At 41.5% G+C, this 13,472-nt stretch overlaps 1 protein-coding gene across 1 annotated transcript in view; it reads right to left on the minus strand.

The window, feature by feature from the left end:
* The window catches only part of ARHGAP5 (Rho GTPase activating protein 5), a 76,312-nt gene that overhangs the window by 46,943 nt on the left and 15,897 nt on the right, over positions 1-13,472 (minus strand). The window lies entirely within an intron of this gene.

The raw sequence follows: 13,472 nt of genomic DNA on the forward strand, positions 1-13,472 counted from the left end.
ATTGACAACAAAAAAGGTAAGAATATTTCTGCATCCTTTGACAACCAACTTGCTAGAACTCAAAATGACTTTTCTGTACATTTTACATTAAGGATACTGCATTCTGCACACTACAATTCTTTACACACTCTCACACACACACACACACACACACAAAACATTCCACAACAAATGTAAAATAAAAGTATAAGTTAGCATCAGCTTGACAACTAGTACCCATTGGTGCTGATCAATAAAGTTTTGCCATTAGGCCTGTGATTTTGGCTAAAAAAAGGTTTGCGCTGAGTGAAAACTAAAGAGAAAACAGCTGAATTTCATATCCAAATTCTTTTACTATTAGCCTGTGCAGTGGCTTTCCAAAACAAAATTCATGTTTGAGTTACTAAAAACTGATGAAAATAATCTTGATGTCAAACATTCTCTGTCAAAAATTTAGTACTACTGGACTTTTTGCTGCTACATGTCCAATTATATTCTATATTTCACTTGCGAGATCAGCACCTACATGTGGAAATTAAAGTAGCAATTAGAAATAAAATTTAACATTTTATTTGAAGTTATATACAGAGAAAAATGTCAAATTGAACTTGAAGATCAGAGTCAAGTATGCGTCAACATAAAAATGCAATCCTCAGTCAACACTTACAAAATAATGCAAGAGTAATGAGATGGAAGACCATCTAAAAACTACAAAAGCTTATTTTTGAATTTGCTAAGCAACTTTTCAAAAAACATTATTCAAACTGCTGACCATAATTATAATTTTACTGATACGTCCACAAGAATATCTCCTGAATTAATATTTAGAGCACAGCATATAATCCAAGATTCTATATTAGGAAAAAACTCCACAAAAATTGCCACCTGCTAGATACAACGACCAATTAGGATATATGAAGACAGCATTTTTTAGAAGTTATTTCTTCTGAAATTTCAGTTTCTTCAACCTCATGTTTGCAGGAGGATATTTTCCTTGGCGTGAAAGTAATTAAAAATGTATCTGTTTCCAATCAAAGCAAATGAAGTTGCACAGGATAAAACATTGCAGCAACCTCTCCAATAAATGGAAAAAACCCAGACTTTAATAGAAACTTCAACCTTCTAAATTGGGTTGCACATGACACGATATTAAAAGCGATGGCTTCCCCCAAAACTGAATATTTGCAAGTTTATTTCAACAACAGAAATGAAATTATAGTTGACCTCCTTTGCCTACTGGAGGGCTGCTCCTTCTAAGGAGGCTGGAATAGACCAATGGACACAAGAATAATACCATCCCTACCACATTCATGTGAAAATAAAATTCATTAATGATGGAGAAGCACTCACATACTACAGTGAGGTGGATGGGTGAGTTAAGTTTTTCTCCTAGTGTTTTCCTGAGGAAGCAAGAAGAAGAGATGAAGCAGTGCTGGTGCAAGTTATCATTGGAACAGTCTGAATGGGACAGGTGAGGCAACTGAGACAAAGCTGTGCCTGCACACGAGTGCCATATTCTGTGCACATCCGCTCGAGACCTGTTGGCAGTGGGATAGGGCAAGAGAACAAAAAGCTAAGTCTTAGGAATAAAAAGTGTGCTTTTCCCAGGTCAGTGCTCACCCAAATCAACTCCTTTCCTCAGAGATCCCTTTCAGTATGTGCTTCACTGATAGTTCAGGCACAAGGGACTTACGATGTTTGGCTTTGAGAGGACATGGCAGTGTGGGTAGTTCCTGACCCTGAAGCTCCTGCAGGAGAAAGACCATGCTGTACTCACATGAAGGCTGACCCACTGCCAATAAGATTAAAAGCTGCAGACCCAGCAGTGTGAACCTTAACACTGAAATTTCCTTGCTTTTGAGTGCTTAACTTGCAACTATAATATTCTCTTTAGGTATTCTTTTAAAGGCCAATTAAAAAAACCTCACAGGAATTACATGTGAAACGATTATGACTGCCAGATAGCTCATTAGCAGAACTGGAACCTTTAGAGCCATAGTGCGCACCCATGTCCACACACACATGCACACCTCCAACTGAGACTCCAAGACCCTGGATTCAATTCAAAGTTTTGGAGGGGAATATTTTCTAGGAGTTAGAGACATTTCTGCACTGTCCCATCACAGACTGTCCCTACCCCGCTCTGTTCCTATTTCCTAGCGAGGCTCCTGTCCTAGCCCCTCCACTTTCTAAGCTCCTATCCACATGCACCCCTCCCTTTCCCTGCCCCACTCCTATCCACATGCATGTGCCTCCTGTCCGTCCCCTCACCCTCTGCTTTTAAAAGCCTGTCCCTGTCCATTCCAACTTGTCCCTGCCCTCCCCCTCTGCATTTATCAAGCACATTAAACTGTTTCCTCATCTACTCCATGGTGCCTGGGTGCCATCCATGGGTGTATCTGGGGTGGGAGGTGGGGACAAAGGGGCATTCAATACACAAGAAAACTTTCCTGCTCCTAGTTTTTTGCCCAGCACCACAACAATCCTTGGTAACTTCAAGCTTCAAGCTCCCTATTGCAGGAAAAGTCCTCTGTTTTGCCAATCGAAAAAGGTTCTAAAATCATGAGTCAGATCCCAAAATAATCAGGACTCGCCCAAAAATGAGACTATTTTTTTTTTAAATGAAAAAAATTGTCTTGTACTTTTGGTCTATTTCTAACTCCATCTGGCCACCCCCAATGCATGAGAGTCAAATACAGTGTTGCCAACTCTCCCAAATTTGTACAGCAGTGGTTCTCAACCTATTTACCATTGTGGGCCGCATATGTTATGTGGATTGCATCCAATACTACTTGTAGGGCCCTGAGGATGTCAAATAGGCTGCAGCTATGTGCTGATTGGGCTGCAAGCATCCCATAGGCCGCAAGCTGAAAATCACTGTCCCAGGGTAAGGCAATTTTGCCCCCTGCTGCAGGAGTTCTCCGTGGCTCCCTGACGATGTGAATCTTCCAACTTCTCTTCAAATCCCAAAATTTTAATGAATTCTGTGATATCCCCAGCATCATATCTACCTGTCCACCAGCCTATCAATCTATGCACCTCCCAGCTTTGCATCTTCCTCTTGCTCATCAGTGCACCTCTGCCCCAAGCAGTCCCTGAGGTTCTCCACCCCTCCTCTCTAGGCTCAGGGGGTCCAGCTCCATCAATTCTTCTCTCCATGTCTCTCTCTCCATCACACACACACAGATATTAAAGTGGGGGAAGTGGGGAGGTTGAAGGAGTAGAGAGGAGCAGTTCTATTTTTAACAGGAGGGGAGGACAGAGGAACAGAGCTGTAAGTATTCACAAACATAAGGCTTTGGACTTTGAGTGACAAAAGCCCCCTGAAAAACATGTTTGCAGAAGACAAAGAACAGATGATATTAAAGGATCCCTACCACTATGTAGATTCAGGGGTAGAGTACAATGACATACATATACTGACTTATAATATTGAAATATAAAGATGAAATTGCTAAATGGTAAGATTAAGTGTTTTATTTTAATCATTTATAATTATGAATAGTGAATGAATTTAGATAAGGTAACACTTGGGCCAAAGCCTTGCTGTCATGAGTGTGGTTTTGCCAATTCTTCTGTCATATAGATTTGCTTAAAATGATGTTATTATTGACAGGACAAAGGGATCATGTTGTGCTGGAGGAAAAATACACAAACCTGTAATGACAAGAAGCCCCGTTTTCCTGGGAAAATTTGGGGGCAGAGTGACACCTAAACATGACGACAAAAATTAAACAGCAAAAGTTGTGTAAATTGAACCTTATACATATTATTACATAAAACAAATGCTTAATGTAAGTTGATTGGAGAAAGGTTAAGCAACATGTAATGAGGAAATGTATAAAAAGACTAAAGTAAACAAGACCCATATTGGAGAAAATGACCAGAAACATAAGAAACGGGACTGAAGAACCAGACCGAGAGGGATCAGAGGAGGTGACGACCATGATGGAGTATCAGAAAACTTCCAGGTGCCCCAGAATTTGGTAAATTAGGCCCCATACCAATTTGGTGTTATCTGTTTATTTTCTGGCATAAATATATGTTCAGACAGTATAAGTGACAATAATTGTCTGAAATTGTATAAATAAAGGCATAAATTCATTAAGCCTAAATTGGGTGGACTCAGTTTCCCATCTTAAGTCCCAACAGGGTCCATATATTTATTCTCAAACTGGGCAAAAATCTTCAGCCACAATTTATAGAAACATTTAATAAGAATTCTATTATGTTTCAATCATGATTGAAGAAAGGGAAATTTAAGTGAATCAAACAATTATTGAATAAAAAGATTTTATATTCAAATTATTTGAATGTAAACATTTTCTGAAACATATGCCCAAAAAAGAGATTTACCCTTCTGTTTACTAGAGTTTTAACTTCAACATCACTACAGTAGCTTTACATTGACTTTGTCGAGTGAGAGGAGTCAGAATACATGAATATCGTCCTCTGAGAGCTTGGTTTATAAATACTGTCATCTGCAATTCATTGGCAGACAAACAGAACTTTCTCTCAAACTTATCATGCCTTCGGACAATTGTTATATGTTATATGTGTCAAATCGATTTATGAATCTGCAAGAATTTAAGGTTAAACTAATAGGGCCACTCAAAATCCAACATCTGCAATGATCCTGGAATCACTATTAAGTTATTTTTGTATTTAACCATAATTTTAACTTCTGTGGACAAGTAAGACATTGCCTGTAATGATCCTTTAGCTCGGTATCTCCAAATTAGCTTATCATTCCCACAGATGCAGTTATGGTGGCTTGGAAAGTGTCAATATATAATCAGGCCAGACATTCATCATGTATTTTTTGAACTATCTTCTCTTTCATTTCCAAGCAATCCACTGTATAGTTGAAGTTAAAAAGTTAGGTTGTGCAGATTCTTTTGTTTCAAACTTTGCATCTCTTCCAGAATACATTCCCAGTGTATGGTCCGTCACAACACCACTTCTCCATTTTCTTTACCAGGATAGGGTCTCTAACCCTCAGAGACAAGCAAAAGCCACTTTTCCCCATTTATCAAATACATTCTTCTAAAGGAACACATTACTATTACATCCTAATTTCACTTTACTTATGAGCACCAACCTATCTGTATGTGGCCTGAAGTTCAAAAGACCAAATTTTATAAAGAACACGATAGCTAACAGATTTGTAAGTCTTTAACAGAAGATTTTCTTGACTTATGTATCAGAATGTAATTCTTCCCAAATATTAGGTAATAAACTGTAGAAGTTTATCTAGGCCACTTTGACTATGACTTCTTAGCAAGAATACTTGTAGAACAGGCTGGCTGCTGCCACATGAAATATGGTGTATTTAGCCTATAACTGTAAGATGCTGTGGTACTAGTGTCAAGTCCTAGGGGACTACCCTGAGCATCTCCAGCTGATTAATAGTACCTGGATCAAGAACCAGGTGAAGAAAAACAAACCATCTTCAACATCTTACTTCTGAAGTCAATATTAGAATTTATGGGCAGAATCTAAAGGTCTTGTCTGCAATTCATCTCCATTTCAGGCGTAAATGTAGCTGCAATGGCGCAAACCCCTAGCACTGTAGAGGAAAACAGCAGTTTTCACTTACAAAGTTTACCTCAGTTTCAAGCAGGGGTAAGCTCCATCACTGCAAACTGTGGCTCTGTCTATAGTAAGGGTCTATATCAGTGCAGCTATACAAGTGGCTGAAAACGGGGCTAATTCCAGTACAGAGAAATTCAAAGATCCAACAACTCCACAATGATCCTCTAGTCCCATTCCAGGCACAACTAATGGTATATTTACACTGCAGCTAGAGGTGTAACTTCCAATTCAGATAGACTACGTGGGCTAACTTTGACTGAGCTAGCATGCTAAAAAATTCCACTGTAGCCATGGTAGTGTAAGCAGCAGCATGGGCTATCTGCCTGAATTCAATCCAGTCTGAAACCTACATAAGTACTGGAGTGGCCAGCCTACATCATTGCTATTTGTAGCGTTAGCTCAATTAAAAGCTAGTGCATGTACATCTACCCGATCTTGAAATTACACCATAGGCTCTATGGATAGGTCTAATTTCCAAAGTAATTCCTGCAACCTTTTGGATTCAAGTTTCTGAAGTCAAGTCACACGTTGTCCCAGGAAAGGAGGTGACAGGCCTGAGATATCATGAATTGATCGCATTGTAGATAGATAGAAAATGATAATCTTACTGCTCTGAAGAGAATGGAGCACAATTTACCGTCACCCCAAATTCTCCTTTAGAACTGACACAGCAATCTGATCCAAAGGACTCCAAAGGCAAGAGAGCAAACAGACTGTCAAGAATCACATCTGAGGAGCCCAGAATTCAGAAAAATCAGGATTCCACATCCCTCTGACTCCAAGACCTTTTTAAATCCAATGGATGCTACTGTCCGTACACTAAACTCTGATCATTGGCTCTTCATGCTGGACTCAACAAGAGTGCCCAAATTTTTCCCTTCTCTTTTTGAATGCCAGAGATAAAGACATTTAGAATTCTCTCAATCACTCTCAACTCCAGATTTGAATGCATAGGGTTCAGGGTAGGAGAGTCGAGGGGCAAGAGGGAAGAAAAGGAAGGAGAGCAGGAGAAGGGACTTCTGCATGACTACTTAAACACAGCCTTCAATCCAAGGCCAGAATCTTTGGATTTTGTGGACTGTTTCACTCTGAGGCAGCCCTGCATTCTGAGAGATTTAGAGTCTCTGAAACAACAGGAATGAAAGAAACAGAAACAATCCTAGTAAGCTCAGCACTCAAGCCCTCTCTGTTAATGGCAGCTCCAGCCAATGCTCCTGCTTAATCCACAAAACCAGTACAATGACTGCAGAATCCCTTGGCAAAAAAACTTCTGAGGAACTTTCAGCATTTGGAGTACTGTTTTCGCTTGGACACTTTCTCAGAATACGATAGCTGAGATCACTTGAATCCAAATTTCCTATGTAGAGCTGTTGCATTCAAGCAAACAAAAAGAGCAATGATCAACTTACACTAAACAAGAAAAATTCATATAATTTTACTTCTTCCTAAATTAGAAATGTTAAGTAGTACTGAGTGCTTAAAGAGAAGTGATGGTTCAGAGGCCTGCTCCCTGCAGTAATAAAAAAGGAACATAGAACAACAGTGTAGGCCCCAGTAGGCCTCAGCGCTGTGATACTGTAATATAGGCCTGAACCAAAACAGGCCTGGACCATGGATACGTATTTGGAGCTTAAGAGTTAAATCCTTACACTGAGAAAAAGAACAAAACTAGGCATAGGCATTATAGATAAGGATGTTCCGGACACAATGTTTGTTCATGCCACCCCAGGCCCGATAATAGGTGTGAGCAGGAACATCCTGCCTAAACAGTTTGTGATTTCACATTTTTGACACATTGGGGCCCTGCTTGTGAACATCTACGACGGAATGTTCTGAACTAATGTCTTTATTTATTTACAAGTGAAGGTACATGCGTATCAGGAATGTGGTTGATGTATGAATCATGGGGCAATGAAAGAGTAAATAAGATTTTTTTTTTTTTTTGGTAAAATTGGTATTAATAGAATTGGTGTAGGTATAAGGATTTTATTATGTTAGTGTAGGAAGCCACCGTGGCCTCCCACGGAGCCAGACCCTGGGGAAGGGCCCGAGAGCTCTGATTGGCCCAATTCACACCCTGCCCCAGAGTCTGCCCGGCAACAGGGGACCCGGGCCATGATAGGGCCACCCGGCCAGGCCAATTGGCAGCCCCGGGGCGGAGCCCCAACAGGAAGGGGAAATACAAAAGCCTGGCCCCTGAGCTCAGTAGGGCCCAGACTGCCAGCAGAGGCAAACGTGCTGCCCCGCCAACAGAGGCCTAGGCCGGAGCCTAGCCGCCGCCGACGAACCCCGGCCCCACCTGGGACTGGGGATTGGATAGGGCCCTCGAGGAGATGGACAAGGCAACCCGGCCAGGACAACTGGGCCGAGTTACCCCGACCCCGAGCCCGGGGCCGTGCTCTGGGACCACCAGACTGGACCGAGACCCCAGAGCAGCCCGAGTGGCGGACACCCCCGGAGGCCGGGCCAGATTTGGAGGAACTGCCAGCCGCCGAGCCCCTCCCTGCAGCAGGGCAGGACTTGGAGGAGCTGCCCGAGGCCGACCCGCTCCCCTCCTACAACGACCTGGAGGAGCTGCCCCCTGAAGAGGAGTTTCCTGCCTTACCCCCGGTCGACGAGGAAGGACTAACAACGCTACCCCAGGTGGACTACCTTTGGGACACGGACGCAGCAGGTACTAGGGTCAGGGGGGAGGAAGTAGCCCAGGGACAGCCATGGCCTGTGGCTGAATCCGCCGTATTGCCGGAGTGTTGCGGCGGGAGCCCCGCCGGCACAGTGGCAGCCGCTTCTGCCACTGCTAGGGCCCTGGGCTGGGACGCAGTGGAGACGGGTGGGCCTGCGTCCCCCTCCCCTTCCCCCGTTCCCTAGCCACCCCAGGAGAATTGCTCTCCTGACCCCGCCTGAAGCTGTTGCCTCCTCTGCTCACCCTGCCTAGGGGTTAGAGCAATAGACTCCTGCTCGCTCGCCTTGCCTGAGGCCTGAGCGATCTGCCTCTGCTCACCCTGCCTAGGGGTTAGAGCAATAGACTCCTGCTCGCTCGCCTTGCCTGAGGCCTGAGCTGCCTCTGCTCACCCTGCCTGACTCCTGCTCGCTCGCCTTGCCTGATGAGCGATCTGCCTCTGCTCACCCTGCCTAGGGGTTAGAGCAATAGACGCCTTGCCTGAGGCCTGAGCGATCTGCCTCTGCTCACCCTGCCTAGGGGTTGGAGCACTAGACTCCTGGTTCGCGCCCTGCCTGAGGGCCTGAGTGATCCGCCTGCTCACCCTGCTAGGGGTTAGAGCAATAGACTCCTGCTCGCTCGTCTTGCCTGAGGCCTGAGCGATCTGCCTCGGCTCACCCTGCCTAGGGGTTAGAGCAATAGACTCCTGCTCGCTCGCCTTGCCTGAGGCCTGAGCGATCTGCCTCTGCTCACCCTGCCTAGGGGTTGGAGCACTAGACTCCTGGTTCGCGCCCTGCCTGAGGGCCTGAGCGATCCGCCTGCTCACCCTGCTAGGGGTTAGAGCAATAGACTCCTGCTCGCTCGCCCTGTCTGAGGGCCTGAGCGATCCGCCTGCTCACCCTGCTAGGGGTTAGAGCAATAGACTTCTGCTCGCTCGCCCTGTCTGAGGGCCTGAGCGATCCGCCTGCTCACCCTGCTAGGGGTTGGAGCAATAGACTCTTGCTCACTCGCCCGGCCTGAGGGCGAATTAACAAGACTGATCTCTCGCCAAGAGCGAGCTATTCCCCTTGTAGGAAGCCACCGTGGCCTCCCACGGAACTCGAATCGCCTACAGTTAGTAAGTAAGTATAAGATAATGTGCTAATGTAATGAAATAAAAATGTAATAATTTTTAGTGAGTTTTGAGTCTGTTGAGATAAGACAGCAAAAAACAATTGCTGAGATAGTGGTTCTCAGCCTTCAAGGGCAGGAGGGAGAGAAGATGCTTTTGTTTAAAGAACTTTTTCAACCCAGATGGCCGAAGATCAAGACAACCCCGGAGAAACAGGGGAGTTAACACGCAAAGACAGAAACAAGATAAAGTGTAAAACAGAAATGAAAGAATAATGAGAAGGCTGTCACACTTGCAATTTCAAATTAATCGATGATTACATCTAACAAGGAAACTATCTGACATGACAAAATCCATAAACCCGAATGGGGATGGATAAATATAAAACTAAGAAGAAACTTGGACTTTGGGCTCGTTCTGCAAAACCCCAAGGCGCATCGTGTCGTGATCGACAGGGCCCAGCTCCACCCTCGGGTTTGAATTACCTGGCCAGTGATTCAGCTCGGGCAACAAGGGACTGGTAATTATATCCCTCCTGCAGAACTCTGTGTATGTGTGTGTATGTGACTGAGAGTGTGTTTTAAGGCAACTGCTTTTTCAAATATGTTTTTGTATTCATAATAAACACGGCATACTGCCTTATCCCCTGAATAAGATCCCGCTGTTTATTTCATAAGTTTAACAACAGGAACCACAGCCCCTTTCAGATGTGTGTGAAGGCATGTATACCAGTCCCAAATATTGATTTTCAGATGATTCTGTGACTAGTAGGCACTCTAAAGAATGGAGATCTGCAATGGCAATACTTAACAGAAGAGGAACCGAAAAGCTGGCAACCAAAATATGAGAAAAAGTGTTCTACTCTATAATCATTAGCCAAGTACAAAATTGGACTCATCAACTATTTAGACATTTCCATGAAATGCTGTCCAAGACCATCTTAATCAAAGATATCAGCGATTTATAAGGACTTTTCTGTTAGGACAAACATACACAGTACCAAAGAAAGGCTTGAAAAGTGTATCCTTTATTAAAATGAGCTGTTCTGGTTTCATCCTAAGCAAAAAAAAAAAAAAAAAAAGGCATCCATCTCCTAGTGCAAATTAAATTTAAACACCCCTTAACCTGACCAGATTATTGGGTTTTTATTTTCCTCAACAAACAACTCAGCTATATACCTAGTTTCAGCTACTAGAGATCAAAATACCAATATTACACACCAATAACCCTAACTTTAAAGCAATAACATGGTGGCAGGGGTAAGTTGTAGCTGTGGCTTTTTTCATTCAAATGTTTTCTGATTATATATAAAGAAATATAAAAATTCTTAAATAACTAAAGCAAGATTTTCTTTGCTAAGGACATTTTTAAACAAAGAAACAGCAGCCACTGAATCCTTTCATCCCATTTGAAGAAAAGTGGGGGTTTTCGTTTTTCACACAGCACAAGAAAAAATTAGTTTAATAAATTTTGTTTATTGTGTATGGGTATTTTATTTTAAATACTTATTTCTACTTCCAGTAGTAGATCAAGTTTTTTTTACATTAGACAAAAGAAAAGGTATGGATACATTGTCTTGGTTAGAGAGTATTCAACTAATAGTCAATAGGCAAGTGTAAAAGTCTATATTGGAAAATTCTGCCTCCAGGTATATACTTGCTTTGCTTCACTGCAGACCAAAAGTTTAAAAACCTAAAAATTTTCCACAACCTTCTTTGTGAAGAGTCCTCTGCATTTCTATACAGGAGACCCAGATTAAATACCAAGTCTTTCACTCCCTTAGCCAGAAAAGAAAGGAGAGTGTGTTTCAGTAGCAACTATTTAAACTGAGAAGTCAGAAGTTTCTCAGGGAATCTTATCTGGAATTTCTCAGCAACTGAAAGGATAATGGATACGATGTAGGAACTACAGGATGGGTAGGTGTTTGTGACACCAACAGAGAAAGAAAGGACACCAGTCCATGCATGTTGGATTTTTTTTTTTAAAACGTTAATTTTCTTTACATACTTACAAGCAATCAAGCCAGAAGTTTCCAAAAAGTTTTATAAACAACTCAAGGATCACAAAACTATCTGAAACATACCAGAACTTTCCACAAAGTATTTCTAGCTTAATGATAACCTAAATATCATGAATATGTAGCATGTGTCATAGATGAAATAGACAGTTGCTAGGAAAGATAGCCAACTGTCCTGACCATCTCCTACAGCTGAACAATTGAGATAAACTAACACATTTAAGAGCCATTATATACACCCTTCTAATCATAAAAATATAACAGCGGTCCTCTCATGGTTGAAGGAGAAAAGGTTAAAAAGCCTCATAACAAAAGAAATGCAAGAACAACAGTTTTATACTGGTGGTACTAGAACAGTCTGGATGTTTGTCATATGTGCAACATAGCTCTTCTATTCAATAAGGAACAGATGTAGCAAAAGAGTCACATTCTGCAATTATAAAATTCACAAAGTGCTAAAAGACTCTACATCAAAGAGGTGCAGGAAAACAAAAAGGACTGCACCTTTCCAAAGTGAACAGACTTGCATATGCTCTCTTCCAAACTGGGCAAACCAGGGAAAAAAAACACTAAGCAGGAAGCAGCATGTTAATGCCAAATTAAGATGACTCATCCTATGAGCCTGGAATTACAATTACAAATCAACAAAACCTAAATTACCATGATTAATTCATGTTTGATGTGACATCCCTACAAATAAATGGACTATATTTCTGCTTTAAATTCTTATTAAACAATACTTTGGCCATTTAAAACATCTGTTTGCAAACAAGGTTTCCCCTTTTGCATTTCATTTAAATTACTTGCATTTCTGCCAGGGTGGATTGATTTAAATCAAGGCAACTTAAATAATTGATAACGTTAATATGATTTAAATCAGCAAGAGAAAATGACTGATTTAAATCAGGTTTCCCACTGATACTTCTTCATATATTTTTTAAACAATGGTGCAAATCTGATCACTAAAACATGTTAATTTACAACTCAATACAGCATTTTACAACAGGAGGATATACTTTGTGTAATTTTTCTAAGATAAATTAATAAAAATCATGTTAGGAAATAGTACATAATACACATTACCTGTGTCAAGCTCCAGATGAAGCAGCAGCACATTAGGAATGATAAGAACTATATCACACACAGAAACACAAGAGCACTTATATTTTATTAAACTAAATCTTAAATGTTACATAAATGTTTCACATTTGCAATTGCAGCAGTCTCCTGAGTTGCCGGCTGATGGCTGTCCTTCAACACTTTTTTTTAAAATTTTTTTTCTAATTTTCAAATTTTATTAACTAACAGACAAGTCATCACAACATTAAACGTATGCTGTCCTTAAAACTTCTGCAACTAGCTCTCATCTTCCCCACTGTCATTTTTATTCATAGACTGAAAAAGAAATACGAGTTTTCCTGCTTTTTCAACTCCCAGTCGATTTCTTAGCTTTAAGTGAATAATACCAAACATTGAAAATATTCTCTCTGTGCCTGCAGAGGAAGCTACTGCCGTGAAAAACTGGCTTAACAACTGAAGGAACTGTGTTTCAAGGTGCCTAGCTAATGATTTCCACCAATTCAGGGGAGTGACTTTGTTCAAAACATCATCATTAAACATGTAGTGTTTAAATGGTTCTGCTCCAGCCCTGAACTTTATTATGACTAGCATAAGTGTCATAACGTCACAAACATAAGGAGTGATTTTGAGATGCCCATGCCATGGCAGCAGCATCTTCTTCAGAAGTTAGGCATCTACCTTTATATCTGGGGTCGAGAATGTTCGCAAGAAAATGAGGTGGAGTTAGTGCTTGATCCATTCGCTTCTTTATTGCCTGCAGTTTAACTTTCTGGTGAGGTATTTCTTTCTTCAATGTCTCCTGAAGTGCCTTCCAAATTTCGACAGCATCAGCAATGCAGCAACAATTTCTCTGAAGTTTGTTTAAGGTTATGGATATAGGCTTCAGTATACTGAGTATATTCTCTACATTCCTCTTTAATCCAATGTTAAGATACTTTGGATGAGATACTTCCATCTATTTTATCATGGTTTTCGTCACAAAGTTTTATGAGAATAGGCCAGTTCTTAATACATTGTTCGAAACAATCAAC

The sequence above is a fragment of the Emydura macquarii genome, unplaced genomic scaffold, assembly GCF_026122565.2.
Source record: "Emydura macquarii macquarii isolate MOO-44397 ecotype Brisbane River unplaced genomic scaffold, CSIRO-AGI_Emac_v2 contig_374, whole genome shotgun sequence".
In the NCBI taxonomy this organism is placed as follows: domain Eukaryota; kingdom Metazoa; phylum Chordata; order Testudines; family Chelidae; genus Emydura; species Emydura macquarii.